Genomic DNA, 24,908 nt, shown 5'->3' on the forward strand with positions numbered 1-24,908 from the left:
GGGAGCAGAGGGCAGCACTGAGCTCTGCTCTTTGGTGACAGTAGCAGGGCAGGGGGAGAGATTCTGCGTTGGAGGGAGGTGGGCATGGAACAGGCTGTTATGTTTGCAAATTCTCATTTATATAAATCTTTTGCACAGCATTCCCTACCAACAGCTTCAGCCTCTTCAGTCTGAAGTATACATTGGAGTGATTCTCATGTTATCTCTTCAGTATCTGAATGCCTACCTCCTTTGTTTCCCTTTTTTGGGTTCTGGTTTTGGGAAGGGAATAAGTGCTGTGTGGTTCTTCCACTCAGCAATGCTAATTTGCAGCTCAGACAGCAAACTAAGGAGAACTCTTGAAAACCTTTTGCACAGAGAAGCTGTTGAGTAGTGCCATGCAAATTCCTTCTCTCTCTGGAACTCAAACAGCACGCTTTTGAAGTAATGGTTTCTATTGGCTACTGGCCTCCAGCCACAAAGTATTTGCTGGGGGACAAGATACACCTGAGTCAGTGCTGCAGCAGAGAAATGTGCAGTGGTAAGGCAGCAGGCATGTTCACAATAGGCTGCCAGAGGCCAGTAGGTCATGCAGCCCCAGTGCATAGTTGTTGTGCAGGAAGAAGGACAGGATGCCTGGCTTGAACATTTGATATCATGGCTCAAGCCCCCTGGTAAACACCTGGGAGTTGGCCTCTGCTGTTCCTTCCCTCACTGTCTACCGCTGCACCCCTTACTGCATCACTCCCCTGAATGCTCACTCATGTTTTATCACTGTGTTTTTTCCTCTTGCAGATGGATTAGCTTCTATTTTTGTCAGGCTAAGCATCTCTATTCTGCCAATACTGTAACCTTTCTGAATCTCTTCTCTCAGCTAATGGTGGTGTTCAGCAGATGTATTATCGCCTCAGAATTTGACCAACACACTGATCACTTCTTTGCATGCTGTTTTAATCAATCAGTGTAGCTGTTAAAGAGAATGAGGCTAAATATGACTCTGGGATACGATGTGGTGATAAAAGTTTCAGTTTGGTGTTATGCAATGTGCCGTCATCTTTGTTTATGGTTGTTCAGATTTCATTTTTGAAACTTGCACAGCTAGACCATCCCTCAGTTAGAGGCTGCAGAATAACTATATTGAATAGTTTATGAAAATTTAAATAGGGGATATTTATAGTGTTCTCTTAATCTGTTATGTTCATTTTCACAGAAGATAGTTACATGTCAAATCATCTCAGAACTGCTGTTGATCAACACTGTTTTCCAGTAAGGCCAATTTTTGTTCAGCCTGGTGTGCAGAGCCCTGTTGTGCTGATTTCCCCTTCTACCACCAACAAACCCAGTAAAACACTGATTAGATAGAAATTTATGAATCATTTTGGTGGAGTGTTCATTTCTTTGAGTCTCATATTTCACCGGTTACATTTTCATTTTTAATGAGATTCTTGCTTTTGTGAGGTTCCATTTAGCTACTCTAGACTGCCTAGAATGTAGAGTTTAATTCATTCAGTTTTATGGATGGATGGGTAAATAAATTTTCTTTCCATTAACATAAGTAGGCATAGCATAATTTCTCAGACAAAGAAGACAGTGCTGTTCATTGAGTTCTCAGTGTGGTATCATTTCTATACTGTTTTCTTGAAATTGTGCACAGAAAATCATCCAGATTTATCCTCTCCCAAGTTCTACCCTGTAGTTTGTCTTAGGTGTGCATATATGAATCAAGCTGGATGGAAAACCAGAGAATTAATTATTTTCATGTCTCTAAATCAGGTCCTCTAATTTATAGTCTAAAAAAAAAAAAAAAAAAGCCTTTGCTTGAGTCTGTTCACAGTGAGAAAATGAGTACTTATAAGAGGCAAATGCTTCACTAAAATATCTGGCTTTTTTGTATGCTATGTTGAGTAACAACTCATGTGAACACTGACTGTCGCTGTTTATTAGAGTGCATAAAAACTAATGATCTTCACCACAAGTTACTCTTAGAAGAGGTTTTATTTTCTATAGTTCATACAGTGTGATGCTTGACCTTCTTGCTAAAAAAAAAAAAATTGCTGTGAGAAATACATTCAAGTTCACTTGAACTTTGGAGCACAGCAAATTTTATACAATCAGAAATATAAAGACTTAATGCATCCAGTCTGCATGATGGACACACCTCATCTCTGTACATTACAGCTCTTTTAACCAGTTGTGAATTCTATTATAGTGAGAGAAATGGTTGTGTGTGCTAGAGGCTAATCTCTTGAGTAGAAAAGCCTTTTGTTTTCTTATTCTTAGGGTTCCTACACTTCAGGAACCTGCTGAGATTCAGAAGTTTAAGGAGACAGGCAGAAGATAGTAAATACTGTAAAAAGATGTTTATAAAGAAAACAAACTGATGCCTGAGCACACTGTTTCCATTTAGAAGATTTCCAGTGTTGCCTAAGTGCAATTCACCAGGGATAATTTATATTAATATTATTGAATTTTGTTTTGGTGGTGCTGACACTGTTATTACTGCTCTGTCTGTATGTGTGCGCTTTTACTGTATGTTGAAAAGATTTGACTGTTTTGATTTGCAACAGGTTAAAATATCTAATATTTAAAAAAATACCAAGTTACTTCCACTCTTCCCTCCTGTTCCTCTGCTATGTACATAAATATTAATAGAAACAAAGATACAAAGCCTTGTTATGAAAATAGTAATTCAAGTAGCCCACATCCTCACTGGAGGTAATACGAAGTAATTCAGAATGTTTCAAGAGGGGACTGGATCTGATCACATCTCCTCTGTCTTAAAGGAGCGTTGCAACCATTTAGCCACAGAATGAAAAGTAAAACCACCACATGGTCTCTTGATTGTGTTTTATGGGCAATGCTTTTTGTAGATACCAGTGTCCCAGAGCAGGCTCGAGACCCAGTTCCTGGTAGACACAATCCCTCACTCTTCCATGTCTCTCATACCATGATTGTGATTTTTGTAGATGCACTTTTAATTATCAAATTTTTCCTCAAATTACAATGGATGTTTAAATCCCAGTTAGTGGCTTTGTGTTGTACTAGACTAAAAATAGGTTCTTCTAAAGCCAACCTGATTAACAAAGGGTATTTTCAAGTCTCTGAAAATAACCAAGAAAGACAGTGGAAAAGCTTTTGTAGTAAGTTCGCCCTGTTTCCTGACCTGCTCCATCCACATATCTGAGCTGTTTACAATTCAGGAGCTTATGCTTTAGGTTAAAATGTGGCATTTTACAGAGAGCTGTCACTCATATCCATATGCTTTAAACACATCTTGTGGTACAACCCTTTGGGAGATATTTCATACACGTTTGAAAATCCATGTGAAGATATAGACCTCATCTTTTCCCAAGGTAATTCTTTCTGGATGATTAATCAAATCCTTGTGTTAAAGCAGGGGTTGCAGTGACTGACTGCTTTTATGTCCTTTTGCAACAGTTTTGGAAAACCATCCGTTAAATAAATTGTGAAAAGGTACTCCTCTTAGGTGGGACTGCTTGCTTTGAAGCCAACCCATTGTCCAGCCAGCAGCCAGCTCTGGTCTGTTTACTGTGATGGGAGAGATGGACTTTAGGGAAACTTCTTTCTACTGTCTAGTTGTCATCTGGAAAAAGCTAGTTGTACATGCTGTCATTTCAGTACAACGTTGTGGTACATATCTTATGTTTTTTGAAAAGTTACTTTATTGCTTTTGTCTTGGTTTTGTGAAATGAAACAGGGAGGAAGCATGAGATAAAGGTAGAGGCAGAGACAGCAGTACTTGGTTAGCTGCCTTCCTCACCATGCTGATACAATGGCCTTCATTTCTCATTTATATTTGGTACGTTGGGTTTACCTTTATTCATACTTTTTTACTTTGTTAACCTTTATGTGGTTCTCTTTTTAAGATAATTGCTCTGCTTTATTGTTCTTGTGTGCACCGTTCCACTGCAGCTATATTTATGAAGGGGAGTTTAGCCAAATAAACCATCTTAGTCTGTGCTCCATGGGGACCCATTAAAGTTCTTGTTATTCTTAGTATTCACTTTAATGTTTTGAATTTTAATTACCTTCTTATGCAGATAAAGAACACACATTCTTTATACTTGTAAAGCAGGTTCTATGTGTTCTATAAAAATCACTTTTGTTTCATCTAGTATTTGTTTTATAAGGTTTACAGATGATGCACATTCTGTAGAGTTTTCTGTGTTGCAATTCCTGCTGAAGTACTTGGTGATTTCTATTAGTGCTAGATTTGACTTTTTGCAATGTTGGGTACATAACTGTAAGCTTCTGCCACACGCACATACCAGGCCCATGTTTGGTTCCATACTGCATTTAAAGAAGGTGAGTGTCACTCCTTTGATCCCTTTTCTTTTGCACACACATGCGTTTATGGGAAGAGCTTGAGCAACAAGTGAACTCTGAGGCAGTATGCATGACAGAAATAATAATGTGACAATTAAGATTTGGATAAGCTTAGTCTCGCTGAGCTGCAGAACCAGTGAAGATGATTTCTAATGGAGTGATGCGGGTGTATCACAGTGAGAAGGCACTTTTCCCCGAATAACCCTAGGGAGCAGGACCATTAGCAGTGGGTGATTGAGAGGCAGCTGCATACTTTGGAGTAATCTGAAAGGTTGTTTTCTCCTCCTGTAGATAACATGGCTACGGACTGCCCCATTACTTTCTTTATGGACAGAAAATTCAAGTTCAGGAACAACATTTAAATCTAACTTCGTAAGACCTGCTGCAGTGGACTGTACTATGAGCTGCAGTATTTTTTCATTGGAAAAGTATATGTTTCTTGATACCCGTTTAGTGCTAAGAAACCATACAAAAATTTCTTAATATCAAAAGTGATTTTGTTTTTAAATAACTGATTCCGTGTGTAAAATGAGTCACAAAACATTTAGTGTTGTTTGAAATGACTATATCTTTGTAAATTAGGAAGACTTTAAAGGTAAAATGCCATAGAAGAAATTTAAGCAGGAGTAGTTTTTTTTTTTTTCCCCTGCATAGACAACATATCTACCTCTGACAAAAGTTTTGAAAAGTTTAATCATGTGCTCTGTGCCTTGATTTTGACAGACAAAGCTGTGTGTTTTCTCCCCTCCCTCAGCATAGAGATATTTCAAATAGTACAATGATGATGTTCAAAGGCAAAAATAAATAAAATAGACTTTCCTTCAGCTTCAATAGCAAGCCGTGTTTTTCACAGAGTAAATAAATTTATTTCAGTTTTCAAAGTTATCTGTGTAGATATTTAGTTGTCTAAAATGTTTACAGGAAAAAGAATCCCTTAACTTCCTAATAGTATAAAAACTGTGCCATCTTGAATAATTTACTCTCACATATCTACAGTAATCTGTAGTGTACAGTGTCTACAAAGATTGTTCAACTTTGCCGTGATGAAATAAAAACTTTAACTCAAATGTTTTGTTTTTTTTAAGGAAAAAACACTCCATGTAAAAATGCAGGAAAACTGAGGCTTAATTTGCACTGAAGAGTAGTATCCTTTTGCCTCAGGTTTACAATGAGCTGGTGGTGCTCAGCTGAACAATCACTGTATCATAACTCAGGCTGACAGGAGTTCAGGCATTCATCATATTAGAAGCTCTAGAGACAAGAAGGCAGTTATATACTTTAATATGCTCTGGATTGGTGCCCTGATTTAAAATACTCCTATAACATCTTTTAGACATATTTTGCCTGGCTGTGTTCAAAGCAATGACATGCAAGTTGTGTTAATGATGATTTTGAATATACACGTTTCCATCCAAAGATCCCAGACCAATTTGGTGCATAACTTCCTTTATGACCTTTCTGAAAATAAGGTTTAGATTTTAATCCTATGGCAAGACATATTTAACTGCTGCTACAGAGGTCTGCTGGTATTTTTTTATTCTTTCTTTATTTTCTTATATACTTTTGGTTTTTCTGCTTTGGAGAAGGAGTGCTAAAGAGCGAAGCTGAATTACAGCCGGGATCAATTTTGCTGGGTACTGGCAACCACCGTGTGTGTCATTTAAATTATTTATGTTCTCCTTTGGGAGACTTTCTTCACTCCTGCCAATCACATAAGAAAAATACAGACAATGAATACCTTGTGATTCTCTCTTTAGCAGGATGGGAAGAAAGAGTACATGGAAATCTTTGAGTATTTTTTGCTTTCTTTAGTGTCTATGACTTCCTAAGGGGGTTAGTGATTTGTAGCTGAACAACTTTGCATAATGATTAATTTATCAGCTATTAAGTGGTAAGATTCCATATCCTTAGGTTTATTTATTAAAGTCTTCCTGTAAAATATACTCAAAATACTCAAAACTTGAGATTGCATCTTAACTCTGCTGAATGTAAAAGAGAGAAAGATCTCAGTTCTGCATAATCTCTGGCTTTGGTTTTTGCCTGTGTGTATGTTTGCAGGATTTGTTTTCTTGCAGTGGCATTATTCATAATTAAACCTCTCTTTTCCTCTGACTCCAGTCCCCAGCCAGGTCTGGCTGTGTGTTAGTGTTTTCCCTCTTGCTGGCAGCTCCTGCTGTTGGCTCCCAGCACCAGGCTGTGGCAGGACTTGGACTCCGGTGGCTGGAGTTTGGGCTCCAGCTCTTTTTCGTTTGGGCTGCTAAGTATCCTAATCCAGCTTGATGTTTGTGTAATGTGTTTCATTATTGCTTCCGCGTCACGATGAAGAAAAAATATTCAGACTGACTTTTTTTTTTTTTTTTTGCACAGACAGATGGTGAATAACTGAGCCTAATGAGGGGAATAAGTTGGAGCATGGTGGTAATGTCGAAGGGGGATTACTGGAAGTCTGTCTTGTATAAGCTGAGAATGCAACAAACATAAATTGCAGCCAAAGTATATTGCTGGATGGTTTTCTTACTCAAGTTGTTTCATGTTGTCTGTTTGCCAACATTTTTGCAACTGTCCTCAGTACTGAAGGTAAAGCAATGCAATTCATGTGTGGTTACGTGTCCATGGCAAAAAAAGAAAAATAATAATAATAATAATAATAATAATAATAATAGCTTTAAAATCCTCCTTTTATGATACATGTTTTTTACCTAGCTCTGCTTTATTATTTCCCTTCCTGGATTTCAGATTTTCTCCTTTTTCCCAAAAGTGATAGGATAAAAATCTTTTATTTTTTGTTATCCGTGTTGTATACAGAAATGTTAGTCAAGTGTTGCTGTGGCTGACTGTTGAACTGAGAATACTTAATTGCACTTTGCTTCCTCTGTCTGTTCTTGGGAGATTATGGTTGTGCATGCATCCCCAAGTCTGGCAGTTGGCCTAACTTAGGTTTAGGACCCATTGTATCTAGAGGTATTCAGGGCTGGCATTTGGCCAGGCCCATTTTAATTGCAGCTTCTCTCAGGCTCTTTCTTGGGGCTTGGCTTTTCTGTCTGCCCTGCTCTCCAGTTGTGTGGCTGGAGGGGCACAGAGAAGTGCAGTGCTCCCAAAGCAGTGAATGCTAGGAGTGCATCACAGGCAGCTCTGTCATTGCAGCCGAATCACCTCTTATCTTCTGCCTGAGTAAAGCCTTTGACACTTGGTGCATCTGCTTTCTTTGGACTGTAGATCGTAAATGAGTGGTTTCAAGAAAATGATAAGCAAAATGTCCTCTGAACACGTGATCCTTGCCCTTGGGCTAGACTTTTGTTTGCATGATTATGGCTTGAAGTCAGGCTTAGGCTCCTGAGACGGCTTAAACTTTTCTTTGTCAGAGAATGAATTCTTAATTTGTTTCACTATTGGATGATAAAAATTTGCAGAATGCAAATGCTGCAACAAACAACTGAAACTTAGTGAAAGAAATGAGATTATGTGCTTCTAATGTAATGAGAAACAAATGTTTAGAAGAAAAATGAAAATTGATGTTGTGAGCAATTTCTTCACATTCAGGTAATCCTTCTGAACTCACTTGCCATATAACTGTAATTTTTCCTCCATTTGCCTTTTATGTCAATATAAGGAAAGGAATCTTTCAGGTAACTGTGCTGTGGCCTTGCAGGTATATTGTGTATAGCGTGATCCAGGAGCACTGAGCTCAATAAGAACCTTGACCACCTTTGCCCCCTGTCTTATACTTCAGCTGTAAGCCTTATTTTCATTCTGTCCAAATCCGGTGGTATCACTCTCACTTTCTTGCTACTGCATCTTCTCACTTACAATTGAAATGCAAAACCTCTAAGCTTGAAATGTCACATGAAACATCATTCAATACATGGGTATGACTCAAGTGAGTTTCAGAAGAACTTGGTGAATCCTCCTTCACTTATATATATACATATATATTTTTTTAAAAGGCTGAAAACCTGGCAACACATTTTAGAAAGAACATGTGGTAAGTTAAATATTCCAGTAGATTACTTTTTTCCTGAAAAAGATTTAGAAAATTACCTCAAAACAGTCAATCCTGCATCCTGTTTCTACTTTGTTTACAAGACTGCTTGCACATCTGTAACAAGGCAGGGGAGATGTTTGTTTCCAAAAGAGAAAACTATTGGAGAAACTGACCATTTTTCACCACTTTTAAAATTCTTTCTGATCTGATCTGTTCCACAGTATAACACAGGTGCTTGTGGGAACCTCTTTCTTTCTGATGTAAGCATTGAATTGCATTGCCAGCAACAGAAACCGCTTTCAGAGAAAGATCTTTTGTTGATGGGTAATGATAGTGAACAGAAGCTGGAGAACAATTTGTGCTATAATAAAAATTGCAGTCAGATCTGTCCGTGAGAATAAAATTGACTTATCCACTGAAATCAACAAGACTTTTTGCAGAAAAGTTGCTTATACTACTACTACTACCACCACTACTACTAATGTTGGGACAGTGTCTCACGGTGTCTGCCATGATGATACTGAAAAATTTGGCAGAATGACATGTTAGAATCATAGAATCCTTAGAGTTGGAAGGAACCTCTGAAGATGATCTAGTATAATTTCCCTGCAATTAATAGGGACGCTACTAGATCCAACTTCACCTTGAAAGTTGCCAGGGATGGGGCATCCACATCACTATGCAACCTCTTCCAGTGTTCACCACCCTCACTGTAAAAGAGTTTTTCCTTATATCTAACCTAAATCTACCCTTTCTGAGCTTGCTAGTTAACGTGGATGGCTGACTTTCCTAATCACACATCTGATGTGTGATCAAATTCAATCACATCTAATATTGCCATTGAAGGAGAAAGTTAAACATCAAAAAACTCAAAAGCAAAGCACATGAAACTTAATGATCAGATCTAATTTGGCCAGAAGAAGCCACTGTGATCAATCCACAAAAGCAGCTTTCCTCTCGAATGCTCACATACCTTGCATAATCTGCTGGTCATTTGTAACCTGTCCCTGTTCTCCAGAAAACATGAGCTGGAAGCCTGTCTCACCCTTGCCTGAATTTTTATTCTGAGCATCATCCATATGGTGTCTGTTCATTCCATCAGCATACAGATAAGATTTTTGCATTTCTGAACAGGATGTTGCAGCTGAACTTCCGAAGTCAGTCAGAAATGCTAATCAAGGAAGACTCCTAGATTCACGCTGAGTTACTATGTTTCTGTGTGCATTTTAACAAGGGCCCAGGATGTTTAAATGAAAGGGACACATGCAGTATTTCAAAGAAATAGAAAAAGAGCTTGAATACTTTTGCTGCTGTCCTTGTCATTTGAATATGCAAGGCTCACGAATTTCTTCTTCTCGTGTAACCACAAAATGGAGCTTTACATCTTTTTGTCCTCATGTTTTGCTTTGTTTTTGTTTTTGCCCACTGCTGAGTGTGGCTGTTTAATTTTCCGTCTCCATTGCTGAACACTCACAACATTTTTGGGGGGACTATTGAAATGCCCCCATTTTATTAACTTTTTTTTCCTGCTGTAGATATATTTCACACATGAAAGCTGAGTGAGTATAGTCTTGTCTAGGCCACAATATTTTCCTCCTTTTTTTTTCTACCTTTGTGTTTTTTTAAACATTTGAATTAATTAAATTAATGAATCTTTGGATAAATTTGTTCTGAACCAGAAAGGATTGTGTAAGTCTTAGAAAAAAAAATAAATCTGCAGTAGTAAAAAAAATAACTTTTTACTTACTTACTTTACTTACTTACTAAAAGAACTTTTTAGTAAGTAAGTAAAAAAAACTAAACTAGATTTCTCAGAAATATGAGGCTTCTAATTTTCCAAAGGAAAATCTAGATTTTCTGTACTGTAAGAATGTAGTTGTCACAAAGGATTTTTAAAGGGGAAATCTCTGTTTTAATCAATGGAGCAATCCTGTACTGTGCAGGAAATGTCGTTTCGACCTTTTAGATGCATGGAAGTGGTTATCCTGAAACATGAGTACTAATATTTCCTGCATTTTTGGAGCTGTGCTTTACAACTTGCTGTATCATAAGATCTAAACAGACATCTGAAATGTCAATGTTATTTATCTCATGTCTATGAGTACACATAATAATTCTTAGCAGTAACAACTAAGAAAAATATCAGAAGTTAATGGAAGGTTACTGCTTACTTCTTGAAAAAGTTTTAACTTTATGTTAACTTTTTTTTTTTTTTTTTGGTGTATGGTTTCATTATATGATTTTCAGGAGTAGTTCATTATTTTTCTGAATTTCTCTTCACATGGAAGTACTAAACAGTTTTTTTTTTTCTTGTCTCTTTTTTTTCTTTTTTCAGAGATGCCAGAACTTTTAAAATATGAACTAAAGTATCAGTTTGTATTTCAAAATTTATGATAGTTTTACATGATCTGTCGAAGTGCTCATTAATTCTAGCTAGACAATGTTAGCATTTATTTAGATAGAGATCTTTTAGGATTGAAAAAATATTGAATGGAAATAATGTGTTATAACAGGATTTTTTTTTTTAATAGAAGATTTTTAATGTTTAATGTTGTATGGATTATTCACTGTTTGTCAATAGTCTTGAACCAATACCTGTGAAATCCTCAGGAATCCATAAATTAAAGCATTTTCTTTGTATGAGTAGAGATTGTCTTCCTCCCCTGAGATGCAGTTGAGGGAAATTGCAAAGTAATCACTGACCACGTACTGGAAGTCATCTGAGAATCAACTACAATCATCACAAGCTCATTTGGAGTACCAGGTAGAATGGAGTACCATTCTTCATCCTTGCTGCTAAATACCCAGAGTGATCATTCCAATAAACAGGTTTTAGCTGGTCCTCAATCATGTACTAGACCCAGTGTGTAACTTGATACTGATGCTGGAATTCTCCAAAATTCAAACATTGTATTATTCACCTCAAATAATGCAAGGAGGTCTGGACTCCATTTTCCAAGGTCCTTTAAAGCAGAATGGCACACAAAAGATAAATTGCCTGGAGCTGTCTGAAAGAGAAAATCAGGAGGAGATAAGCAAATATCTTCCCATTACTCTCTACAGAGAGGAGGAAAAAAAAAAAAAAAGAAACTGAATTATCTTAATAAAATAAAATGGTAACTGATTTAACTATTTTGATGAACAATATGGAGGATGTGGCAGAGGGGCTCAATAACAGATTCAGATCAAAGGTGGAAACAGAAGAGCAGAAAAGGAAATTCCATCACATGAAATCTTACTGACAGGAGTTTTTCAGACAAAACCTCAATTTGAAGCACTCTGAAAATGAAAATTTGCCTCCACGTTATTTACTGGCAAGGTTCCTGTCAATTTTGCTTTCTGAGCTATATTGACAAAGTATTGGAGACTGACAGACTGGCCATCATTTTTCCCAGGCCTCTCTTTCCTTCCCAACCTAGCAATAGTCACTTCAGGTAGCTGGATTTGATATGCTTAATCCCACAGAAGATTTTTCTTTTCCTTGACTCATACACAGCATGTGGGAACCACTCTCGTCTTTGATATGGAAAAATAGCAAGTGTCACATTTATTTAAGCCTATAAAATTCCTTGTCCAGTAAGTTTACCTAAGTATGTCCTATATGTGCCCTGTGAAATCAGAATATTTCAAATACTGGTAGTTCGTGAATTATATTCAGTGTTGTGAATAAACTCGTGGTTGTTTAGTTTAAAATCATTTTCTATGATCGGTCTCCTTTCTCTTATTGAAAGAAGTGACTATTTGTTAGTCTGTAAAGGCAACTGTGCCATCCAGTGATAAACAGATCTTCAGAGGTGTGAGTACAATTACAATCCTTGTCAGTTATGATACAACTTCTGGTAATTATTTTTTCAGTGAATTTCAGTGCTGTCTATTCACCTCCGGGCTTATACTGGGGCTTTATTTTCTTCTTTCTTTTATATCTAGCACGTCATTAAAGGCTGTCAAACACCTTTTTCTTTTCCTATTTGACTGGACAACAATTCAATGTCCCATTAAGGATTACTGCTTTGCTGTGTGCCTGCTTTTTAGAGGACATTTTCTTTTGTAATCTTCAATAATAGATTAGCTTATTTTACCTTGCTTTGCAGGATGTTTTAAAATAATAAGGATGTTTTGTTTTTTACTGCCTAAAATTTTTACAAAACTGAAGTTTTTCCTTGAGAATGTTTTGATGTTGAGAGAAGTTCACTTGTCACTTCTTAACTCTCTGTACTCAGTTGCACTCTAAAATCTGTCTAGATACACTAGATCCTACCTATTAGGCCAGTCAGCCTCTGTGCCTGGAAAGGTGATGGAACAGCTTGTGCTTGATGCAATCTCCAGATAACTGGAAGAAGGTTATCAGGAGCAGTTAGCATGGTCTCACCAGGGGGAGGTCATGCTTGACCAACATGGTAGCCTTCTACAATGTTGTCACTGGGTGGGTGGGTGAGGGGAGAGCAGTGGATGTAGTCTACCTTGATTTCAGCAAGGCATTTGATACTCTCTCCCACGACATCCTTATAACAAAGCTGAGGAAGTGTGGGATAGATGAGTGGACAGTGAGGTGGGTTGAGAACTGGCTGACTGGCAAAGCGCAGAGGGTCGTTGTTGGCGGTGCAGAGTCCGATTGGAGACCTGTAAGCAGCGGTGTTCCTCAGGGGTCTGTGCTGGGTCAGGTCTTGTTCAATATTTTCATCAATGACCTTGATGAGGGGATAGTGGCCACCCTCAGCAAGTTTGCTGATGATACAAAGTTGGGAGGATTGGCTGACACGCCTGAAGGCTGTGCTGCCATTCAGCAAGACCTGGACAGGCTGGAGAGCTGGGCAGCAAGAAACCGGATGGGGTTTAACAAAAGCAAGTGTAGAGTGTTGCCTCTAGGGAGGAATAATTGCATGCACCGGTACAGGTTGGGGGATGAGAAAGGAGCTCTGTGGAGAGGGACCTCGGTGTCCTGGTGGACAACAGGTTGGCCATGAGCCAGCAGTGTGCCCTTGTGGCCAAGAGCATCAATGGCATTCTGGGGTGCATTAAAAAGAGCGTGGCCAGCAGGTCGAGGGGAGTGATCCTTCCCCTCTACTCAGCCCTGGTAAGGCCTCATCTGGAGTACTGTTTCCAGTTCTGGGCTCCCAAGTATAAAAAAGACAGGGATCTCTTGGAAAGAGTCCAGCGGAGGGCCACAAAGATGGTGAAGGGCCTGGAGCATCTCTCCTATGAGGAAAGGCTGAGTGAACTGAATCTATTTTAGTCTTGAGAAAAGAAGACTGAGAGGGGACCTGATCCAGGCCTATAAATATCTAAGGTGTCAGGGGCAAAGTGACAAGGCCAGACTCTTTTCTGCAGTGTGTGGAGACAGGACAAGGGGAAACAAGGGCTGGAAACTGCAGCATAGGAAGTTCTGCATATATGTGTGCAAGAACTTGTTTGCGGTGTGGGTGATGGAGCACTGGAACAGGCTGCCCAGGGAGGTGGTGGAATCTCCTTCTCTGGAGATGTTCAAGACCTTCCTGGATGCCTAACTGTGTGACCTGGTGTAGGGAACCTGCTTTGGCAGCGGGGTTGGACTCGATGATCTCTGGAGGTCCCTTCCAAGCCCTACAATTCTGTGATTCTATTAGAATCCAATCACAATAGCATTTGTTTTTAAGCAAGTGTTATATAATTCAACTTTCTTAAACAAGCTTATAACACTTTATAACACTTGATTACTCTTTGCTTGTTAATATTAATTAGATCATTAACCATCCTGTACCATCAAGGAATTATCATGCTTTGTTAGTATTGTTGTTTTGAACTGAGTGCCAATAAAGTGTTTGTCCACAATAAATTGCAATATCTATATTTTTAGAAACATTTGAATTTGCTGCCTTACTTTCTAAAAGGATGAAGACTGTCTCATTAAGACACAACTAAAGTTCAAATTCTTAACAGATTTCAGATGCTTTTCCTGTGAAAAATGAGACTATAAGATTCGAGTCATTTTTGTGTATTACACTGAGTTTTTTATGGTTTCCTTAAATACTAGTAAATTAGCACAGTTATGGTACTGGGTATCAATAAGCAATATGCATTATCTACTGTGAGTGCTAGGAAATTAGAACACATCTGGCAGCTATTTATTAGCACTTCAAGTTCCTAATTACCATTATAACTAGTGATTATTATTAAGGTAAGGAATCCTTATATACACTGTTGTCTTAAAAAAAAAAAAACAAAAAAAAAACCACCACAACAAAACCACCAGTTGTGGATAGCTTGGTTTGTTTATCTGGAACAACAATACATATAGAAGTGGGAGGATACACTGAATTTCTGTGTGACAGTCTTACAATTGTAAAACAGGTACTGTCTGTGGCAAGTCCTGACTTACAATCATCTTTGTGGCAGGTAGATGATGAGGATGACAGAACCTGTAATGGTTTCCTTTGGACATCTGATTTCCAAGAGCTGCACAATGATGTGGGCTGGCACATTAGGTGAGTTTTGGTAGGGAAAAGGTGGCAAATGCTTCTCCTTTCCTGGAGTCATTCTGATTGCCACCTTCCTTACTTCACGCTTCTCTTTTTAAATGGTTGCCCTAATCAGAAGTCAGTAATGTGCAGCACAGCCAGGGTGTGATTTTAATTATACATCTTTCTGTTCACCAGCTGTGTCCTAATATAAAGGCTCATTTGCTGTAGTTTCACATCCCCCTCCTCTAATCTTTGACATAGCCAACCAGGCAGCTGGTCAGGTTTGTTTTACAGGGTGGGATGTATTTGAGAGAAGTTAAATCCTGTGTGACACCTGTACTTGTGGCCTGTTCTCTGGTGAAAGTGCATAAAAATGAGTGAGATTTTGCCTAAACAAAAATAAGCCTTTTTCCCTTTTCCTTCTCCAGTATCCCAAGTTGCGTTTTCTGGGTTCCTGTTCTACTCTCCCTTCTAACTGGCTGAGGAACCTGCACTGTGCTGGGAACCCAGTACTTTGTTCCCCTTCATCTTCTCTTCCTTCTTCCCTACCTTTACCCTGCTTTTATCTCTTACTTACTACATTCTATCACACTCACCTTTTGCAGTATTACATGTAACCCTGTAAGTTGCATGTATCCAAATTAAAATTCTGACCTCTTTGGACCTGACATTTCCAAACAGTTTGATCAACAACTTAATCTTAGCAAGACCATAAAAGGCTTCCTTCCAGAGCCTTTACCTCGAGTTCTCTATGATAGTCTTGTTCTGCTAGGCAGCTACATAAATGGTGTGATAACATCAGTAATGCTAATTATTTTAATCAGTACGTTGTGAATTCAGCATTTATACATTCTGAAGTTATGGGGTTTTAGACAATCAAAACAGCATCTGCAAGAACCACTTACTCATTGCACTTTCTATCACAATTTCAAGGCTGACTTGGGAATGCATTGAGTCTTGCACACAGTCAGAGGGCCTCTGCAAAGTGTGCTTGTCATTCCTGGGGCAATGAGTCACCAGCACCTGTCCCAATAATTTCTAGAGATGCCCACAAAGACTGTACAGTTTGTGTTCACTCTGGAACCTGGCAGGCTTTTCTCAAACAGGGACTTGGAAGTGACACTTGTGGATGGAACTAATTACTATGAAGCCTGTGTGTTTTCAATTCATCTTCTGCTGAATCACTTACGGAAGGTAAACTCCACTCTGATATAATAACTTGGAATAGAATAAAGATATGTCCTGTGAAAAGTATCAGCCTGAATTTCTTATGAAATTAAGCTGGCAAGAGAACAGCATTGGAAATGTTTGACAGAGGCAATAAACAGGAAGGAAATTCAAAAGAACTTACATGATTTAGGAGCCTAAGATTTATACATGGATTTATACAGGCATCCATAAGACAGATAGGGACTTGGAATTAATAAAAATGTCTTTAAAGGGTTAGCAGAATTTTTCAATGGAAATTTAAGTATTCCATTCACCTGTGCATTTAATTGGATCTACTAAAGCGCCTGTCTTTACATGCCTGAATATGAAATATAATTAGCCATTAATCCTACTTCTGCTATTGATTTAGGAGCCTTATAGATATTGAAATGTGTCTTCAATTGCCAGGCTACTTCAAAACATTAAAAAGTGTTACTGAATTTTTCAGTAACAAAGGCAGACAAATTGAAGCGGTAGCATAAGTTGGCCATGGCTGGAGATGCTCAGTTAACACCCTTGATCAGAAGCAAATAAATCTTGATGTATTAAGTGGAAAACGTGATGAATGACTACATCATATTTGGTGTAGGTTCTACAGGTACCTAGGGGGAGCTAAAGAAGTTTATGTTCAAAGCCAGGTCATTACCTTGTATGGCAATGGCCATCATCAAGCATAACTTACCCTTCCAGAGGGGCCTTCCTTCTGTTGCATGCATCGGCCATAAGGCTCACTCAATTCATATGTCTGGGGAATGAAACTGATATATACAAGAGTGAAAGGTTAAATGTTTGGACAGTTTCTGTGCACCAGCAAATTCAAAGTAAAACTTTGTGAATGTGCTTTTATGCAGAAAAGCTGTTAGGTAATTAGTTTTAACCCATTTTCATTGAAATTCATTTCTACAAGCTGCTATATAGACTAGTCAGCCTCACTTAATAGGCAGACTAATACTGCACTGATGTCTAGTTTTGATACTTGAATTAATGCTTTCGGAGGCAGTTTGGTAGTTCCTCTTAGATTTGATTTGCATGATGTAGACATACCCCTGATGCCCCGTTTAACAGTGCTGTGCCAGGCCATCCTGGACATGGAGCAAGAACAGCTGGTTACAGCTATTCCACGCGCATTAGAGTTCAGGTCAAACTTGATCTAGATCAGCCAAATGTAATGCTAACAAAGAGTGAGGTACATTACAAAGCATAATGTGTTACTTGGGAGTATCTAGCTAAAATAGATTCTGATACTTCTTTTTCTTTACTAAACAAAATCAACATTTTTGCAGCTGAGATAGATATATAGTTGTCTCTTCACTTTTACTAAAAGTAGCCTTTGGCAAAATAGCTTAAAATCTTGAAAACACATCAAAGACATTAAAGTAGTGGGAAGTGTATTTCCTTCTTTTATAAGTATATCTTTTGGTCAGTGCTTTAATGCAATGATTGATGAAAATTTTGTCTATGGCTGACATCTGGGATTATTAATGGATGTAGAATCAAATTTCTTTGGCATTAGAGGAAAAGGGTGATCTGTGTCTCACTAGATAAAATGTTCAAATGGGAATGGGCCTTCAGTTTAATTTTAGGTATTGCATTTTAAATCTGTCAAGCTAATAAATGATGTTTATTGCTTCTATTGCTGAAGTCTGTGTAACACTTGAAAATGTGCAACTTGGTAGTGGTGGTGGATAAAAACAAGATCTTAGAATTCTACAGCTAAAATTTGAAGCTTTGACAGGGGCAAAATTTTAACTGAAGCTAAAAGGACATAAAGTAAAAAGCAAATAAGCAAGTTCAGAAGGTTGTGATTTGTGCTATAATTTTTACGTTTTACAGCACACTGTGAGTTAAAAGTAGAGCACTACACAAGGCTGCTATTGTGAGAAACCAACTCAAGGATTTTTAATTTTATAGACAAAGGGTTCCCTTAGCTAAAAATAATCTTTTCTTTCCTCCTGCTTCTAAGCTTTTTCCTCCAGGGAGCAGATTCATTATGCTGTGGGTACGGGCTCAGTGCATTGCAGGAGTTGCTGGGATTTATGACGTCATGGCTCTAAGCCTTCCTTTTCTGCTACAAGGTCTGCACTCAGAGCTGTTACCCATCGTGACTCACTAAAATGCCGCTTTCATGTACAGCGGTGCTTTTTACCTGTGTAGAAAACAGCGTTTGCCATTCTAGATCAGTAAATTTGCAAAAGCAAAGCCTGGACAAAGAAAGTGAGCTTTTCTTTTTAAGACAAAGCTTTGCCTTGATTTTAGGGCTTGCTAATCAAACAAAACAAAACACACACCTCATCAAGATTTTACATGGTTCACCTGCCAGGCACAAGTGTGCCTGGAATCCATTTCCACCAGAGGTCAAAGATCATAAGTGCTAAGGCAGCCAAGGGAATAATTCCCCTGTGGCACTTTGGCTGTGTTTTGATGAAAGTGAAAGCCATGTGGTACATGGATGAAAAACAAACAGACATATATTTTTCCTGTGCCAGTGTCGAATTTTGAAGCTAAACACAGCAGGTAGGAAGAGTGTAATATTTGAAAAATTCTGGTACATCTAGACATCAAAACACTTTATGTCTGTCTTTTTAACCCCTTGCTACATTTCTTACACAAGCCTGTTTTTTTAAGACTCACAATAGAGTACTTCTTTCTCTTAAGAACCTGGGTACTTCTCTTCATTAGTTCCTTACTGGGAGTGGGAGCATTCTTTGTATATGTAGCGCATGATAGGTCATGTGATATGTATAATATGTTAATAAAAGAAGTATACTTCCCCAGTAGAGATGGACATGTTAACTTAAATATATGAGTGAAATACGTGGGAGTATTGCCTAAGGATGTGACTAAAAGCCAAGGTTATAATGAATTTACTAATGCCTTTTTTTTTTTTTTTTTTTTTTAACTGTGCCAGATATATCTTTTTTTCATATGTTTGATTATACAGTTATACTCTTCTGACAGAATATTTCCTTTCAATAGAAAGCATGTCTTTTACTTTCTTTGCCTTTGGCTGTCAAATAGTGTTGGTCCTATTGTACTGCTGCGTTTTGAGGGTCATTTGATGTGATTCTGTCTCTTATATATGCAGCTTGTTTATATTCATTTTACAGAAGCTTGATGAACATGTAATTTTTATAAGATAATAATAATACTGCAAAAACCACCTAGAAAAAAATTATCAAGGGATTTTATGACTCAGGGAATCAGTAATGGAATACAGTTTTTCACCTCTAGGGCACTGATTCAAATATAACCTAGGTCATTAGTGAGCAGAAATCATTACCAGCAGCTATTCGGTGACCTACAGAATGTGAAATGAGTTTGTGGTCTCAATACAATTTCTACTACATGTGTACACAGACAGCAGAAAAAATGCAGTCAGAATTGCCTCCTTGTTGGTACTCGCAACTGGAGAAGCTGAAATCTAAACAGATGTATGGAGCAATTAAATGGCTCTCACATTTGTGAGTATGAAAAGCATTTGACTGATATAAGGAAAGAAAGAAATCCCATTGGCAGCATGTTTAAGAAAACATGCAGCTGACAGTTATTGATTGAAAATCCTCTCTCCTCTAATAAGGATAGATTCCCTTTCAAGTGACTGCTGCTGTGGACATCTGAAGGTCTTGAATTAGGCTTGTAGTGATTTCATTGTAGCTAATGTATTATGCCGCCAACGAAGTAAAGAATCGTGGGTTGAAATAACAAAGCATTAGGATTGCCAAGAGATGAATTTCAGTTTCTTAAAGTTTAGGTGGGGATTGTGCTGCAGCACAAACAATGTGGGTGGAAAAATGTTGTGGGTGGTGGGAGGGATTTCATGGCAGCTCTTTCCAGATGACTGAATTAGTTATTGCCTTATCTTCTAAACCAGTTATGTGTTTTTGCCTCAGCTGATGGATGTAGAAAGAAGATAGATATTTTCTTGGCCTTTTTGCTAAGAACAAATGTATCCTTGGCTTACTATCTGTTACATCTTCCGTGACAGCCCTTGGAGTGACATAAATTTGATGAGCTCTGTAAGGCATTTCCATCTTAAACTACAGTGCAATTAGAGCTTAACTGAGTAAGGATTTGATGCTGAGCAATTTTTCTTCTGTATGATTTTATAGAATTTGCAAAATTCCTCCTTGCATTATTTTTTTCATTTTCCTTCCAGCATTCCCAGAAAATATGCTGTGTTATAAATGCATTCCTATTTAAAAAATATATATATATAAATGGTTTTTTAGTCACATTTTGTGATGGAGTTGGACTTTTTTAAAAAAAGAGTTGAAAATTAATTGCACTTCAGATAATCTTTATGAGGATAAGAAAGATGTAGCCATGCTATCCCTGTCACGCTTAGTTAAACAGGTTAATTTAGGATAAATCATCTGTGAAGAAGGCACAGAAAAAAAACATCTGTGAAGGTGGTTCTTTACTGCATTGATCTTAGGACTGTATACTATTTATCTAGGTATGACACTAAATAATAGCTGTTAGGTAATAGATATGGAGTGTGTAAAGCTATCTTCCCTTCTGCAGAGAGTGGACAAGGTAGCTATGGCTACATGTACATGATCAGTAATGGCTGGGTCAGATCTGAGGTGTTTTAACTTGGCCTTCCTTTTGTGTAGTGCTCAAGTAACTTATCTTAATTTTACTGAAGCCCATTTAGTTTTAATTTTCCCCATACCACCTTGATGCCCATTAACTATAACAGGTAACTTTGCAGAGATTATCCCAGTATAATTAAAACCCTCTTGTTGGAATCTGAGAACTATTCACAGAGTTTCCTTCAGCTCATTCATCTGGGGGAGGAAAATAACTGTATTTTGAGGAACTAGGTATTTAGCACTGAAGCCCTGGCGCTTTAGAAGACTATGCAAGATCTCAGCAAAAAGAATTCAGCAGGTATACTGCTTCCTTCTCATCATTTCTACATGCCCTATGTTCCAGCAGTGTGAAAGTGTAAAAGGTGATAGTTGTAATGGATTTGCAACACAGTCAAGGGGAGTCAGTACTGACCCTGCTTGGCTAGACTCCTGAGTAGACCCAACACGATCCGAAGATGGCATTTTCATGGATAGAGGATGTTGGCCCTACCTTGACATCCTTCTCGGTTAGTTTTTACAGCAACTTTCTCAAAGATCAGGGCAAAAGTAGAGTATCAGAAACTCCCCCATTAAAAGGACTGTGTAGGTCCTAACATGCTTTTGTTTCCTCTCTCTTCTGTAGCACACTGAATATCTTAGTGTGAGCATAGACAGCCATTTTATGAATGTATGCCTTATCAGTCATCTTTCATTATGAAAAAAACAAGGCCTCAGCTTGTGGTCCTATCTTAAAGAGAAGACATTTTAAGGAAGGAACAAATGAAGTGGATTTGATACACTGCCACCCCTGATTCCCCAGTGAGAGCTCCAGCATACAAACACAACTGACCTCAGGCCCTATGAAGAATCTGTGAACCATCAGGATGACAATCTCTGTTTCCTGAATTTCAGCTGTAAAATCACCTTTGTTTTCCAGCTTAGATCATGAATAAGATTTATATTTTTCTTATGTGGTACAGAAGCACTTAAAATGTGTGGTGTTCTTCTGTGAGGATAATCCTGTTAAATGCCCTGTTAAATTTTCTCAGATGTAGGGCAATATCTCTATAGATATATAGTCCCACTGGTATAAAGAGAAGCTATTCTTATACTGCACTAAATTACTTTGGAGACAGTGTCTGCTTTAAAATGAAAATTCAAAATCCAGTAAAGGATACTTTTAAAAGTTTGTACCCCAAACCTGTTAATGTATTTCAGTGAAATACACATAGGTTTGGCTATCTGATAGTACAAGTGGGGGATAGTACAAGCAAACAAGTTTGCTGACACTGCATGGAAAGAACAAAGATGAAATTGAGATGCCTATGTAAACCTGATGGGCTTGCACAAAAAAAAAAAAAAAGACCAACTTCTTGCAAACCTACTTACTCAGTCTTTAGAGCCAGAGGCAGGGATAGCAGCTGCTATGGTGGGCACTGAAGCTGTCACACAGCACAGCCCAGTTTCTTATAGCTGTTCTGCCTGTGTTTGTGGGAAACAGTCTCAGTCAGATGATGTACTTTCTTCCTGACAAGCAGAAGTGATTTAAAAATCACATCTTTTACACTTGACAAAAATTTTAATCACTTTAAGCTGATTTTTAAATGCCTTCTTAATTTGATTTTCTGGATTCCGCAGACTTTGGAATCCTTTTTCGATACAAACATGACCATTTTCACAAGTTGAAGAGGCTGTTTGTCATTGAGACAAGGTCATGTCAGGCCTTCTCAGCACATGACTGTGTTTACTGCCATTGCTGTGCTGTGTACTTGACATCACATTTCCGTCTGTTTCAACTGGCTTTTGCTCTGACTTCTAGTTATCTTTTGATTTATACCTTCATACCTTGATTTATACCTGAAATAAATACATCTATTGGTTCCACTAAAATATATTTCCTAAGTCATTTTTTTTTTTAAGGCACTTAAAAGACCAGCCTGGAATCTGCAGGTCCTGCAGTGTACTAAGGCTGGAGACCTTTCTGTTGGGTGTGAGGATTACTCATACTGCTGATCCTCAAAGGGGAAATTTCTGCTTATTGATTGGAGGTGCAGATGAACTTGGGAGGATCAGTATAAAAGCAGAGAAGGATTCTTATTTACATGCCCCTTTTGTCTGCTATAATAAAAATTGGGTCAGATTGATACTGAGAGAGAAGATCTGGGGAGAATTAACAAAAAATAAGGTCTTGGACAAGAATGATTCTCTTCTGAATCTGCTGTGGTCAGTCATAACCAGGTTAGTCAGATGTGGAAGGGGAACAGAAGTGTAATCTCTAGTTTAGATCTAGTTTAGAGAAGTGACTCACAACCTGTTTGTGAGGAGGGATCCTGTGGTCAGCAGGGCAGTCCAGCCTGCCTGACGTTGAGGTGAGCTCTCAGGTTGCTGCGGGCTGTACAGAGCCTTGTGCTTTATCCTGAACTTGGGATAACCTCTGCTCTTGAGAACTGATGGCCAAGGCCACGCTACTCTCTAACAGTTCCAAACCTTTGCCACTGCATGCTCAGAGGCGCAGCCACAGTGGCCTGGGGCTGGTGGCCTGTCCTACACATGTCCTGTGTCCTCATTACCCGTGCTGAATTTTTTTTTTTCTTTAACATCACTTTATATGAAGTTTCATTTTCTGAAATTTTATTATCTGAAAATTCATCCAGTGTGAGGTTATTGCCCTCTGGGCTGGTTTCATTTACGTTAAAATATGATCGTCTTTCTTATCCAAATTGCTTTCATATCCATTTCCATGCAGATAACCAAGGTATTACTGGATAGCATTTGAGCAAAGCCTTGATTTGCATAATAATGTTTGAGTAGATCATGATGACTAAGAAGTTTAATCTCTTGTTTGTGATCTTTTTCTTTAAATTTTCATTATATAGTATAGATATATTGCACCGTTCCAATTAACATGGAAATAATTATATCAGAATTTATTTCACTTGGGTGGTAGGACTTTTAAAGTGGTAATTCTATGGCAAGACAAAGGTTGGTTAGATCCATTATTGGTCAACTGTGTGGTCTTTCTGCCACCTTGTGGAGACGGATCATTAAACGGTCGAGATGAAACTGAAAGAAGGCATGGCTGTTAAAATTCCTTTCTTTTGTAAATGCGTCTAGGAACTGCCTGTAGCAGAGGGAAATTGTCATTGTCTCCAAAAGTGTTTTGTATTTGTTTTTTAAAAAGTGAAGAGATCAGCCCTGATCACTCACATCTAAAACACTTGCAACTATACTAACCTACTACCGCAATTATTCCTTCATCTTTCTCTCTCTCTTTTTTTTCACATTCTATCCTTATGTTTACTACATCAACCCTCTTTTCCTCCTTGCCTCCATGGCCCACCCTCTTTGAGCAATATGGTTTGATACCACTGTCCTCGCTTGGTTCTTTAACTTTGTAGCCTATTTTAAAAGGATTACCTTGCCCATTCATTCATATGATGTGTGATTAGCCTAAGCAATACACCAATCTCTCATGCTGAACATTAGTGAGTATTCATTTCTTTCTTCTTTTTCTGGCTGAGACCCAGTATCCAGGCTTGTATGCAGATGCTGAAATCACACAGTTGGCAAATGATGAGATTCTATTAAGGATAGCCAGGTTATCAAAAGGTGAAGTTCATCCAGAAACCTGATTTTTTTCACCCAGATATGTCAGCTGTTAAGTTGCTCTGTTTTGGTCTCTATAGCTCATATACAAAAACTCAAGTTTTTTTGCTATACCTGTAACGTGTTCAGACTGTGCATTACAGATCTTAACTAAACCAGGAGGCAAAATCCTATTTAAAGTCTCCTGGCATTTGAGAGTCAGCCAAGGAGTGTCCTGCATTTCCCTTCTTCTCTTACTTCTTTGCTAGGCACAGCACAGAGAATCCAGCTTCCCCTCTTCCATATGTTGGTGCTTCTCCACCCACTTCCATTTCGTATTAATGTTGGTTATGTGAATGCTTTTAATAAGTTTTGGAAGGGAAAACTGCCCTGTTTTAGAGTGTTTTATGAAGATGCATTATTCAAATTGAAAGTACTATACAAAACTATGACTTTTTTTTGTTGTTGTTGTTGTTGTTTACAGTACCATTAGAATAAGACATGCTAACTAAATTTTTTGTTCTAGATATATTAAGAGATGTCACCCAGACATATGCTGATCTAAAAGTAGAAAGTGGGGAAATAGGCACACATTAGGCAAAAAGTGTCATTAAGCCACTGACACTTGATGAGTCAAGTGGTAGGGAGTGAATCACTGATTCTGTAGATACATAAGTTTGTTGGTATTTTAACCCGCGTAAAACACATGTCAAAAGAAGGGGATATTGGCATGAGTAAGGCTCCTCGTCTGCGTGAAAATATACAAGACTGCTTTTGAAGCATGAGATCATGCAG

Source organism: Tympanuchus pallidicinctus, unplaced genomic scaffold, assembly GCF_026119805.1.
Source record: "Tympanuchus pallidicinctus isolate F22 unplaced genomic scaffold, pur_lepc_1.0 scaffold3, whole genome shotgun sequence".
Classification (NCBI taxonomy): domain Eukaryota; kingdom Metazoa; phylum Chordata; class Aves; order Galliformes; family Phasianidae; genus Tympanuchus; species Tympanuchus pallidicinctus.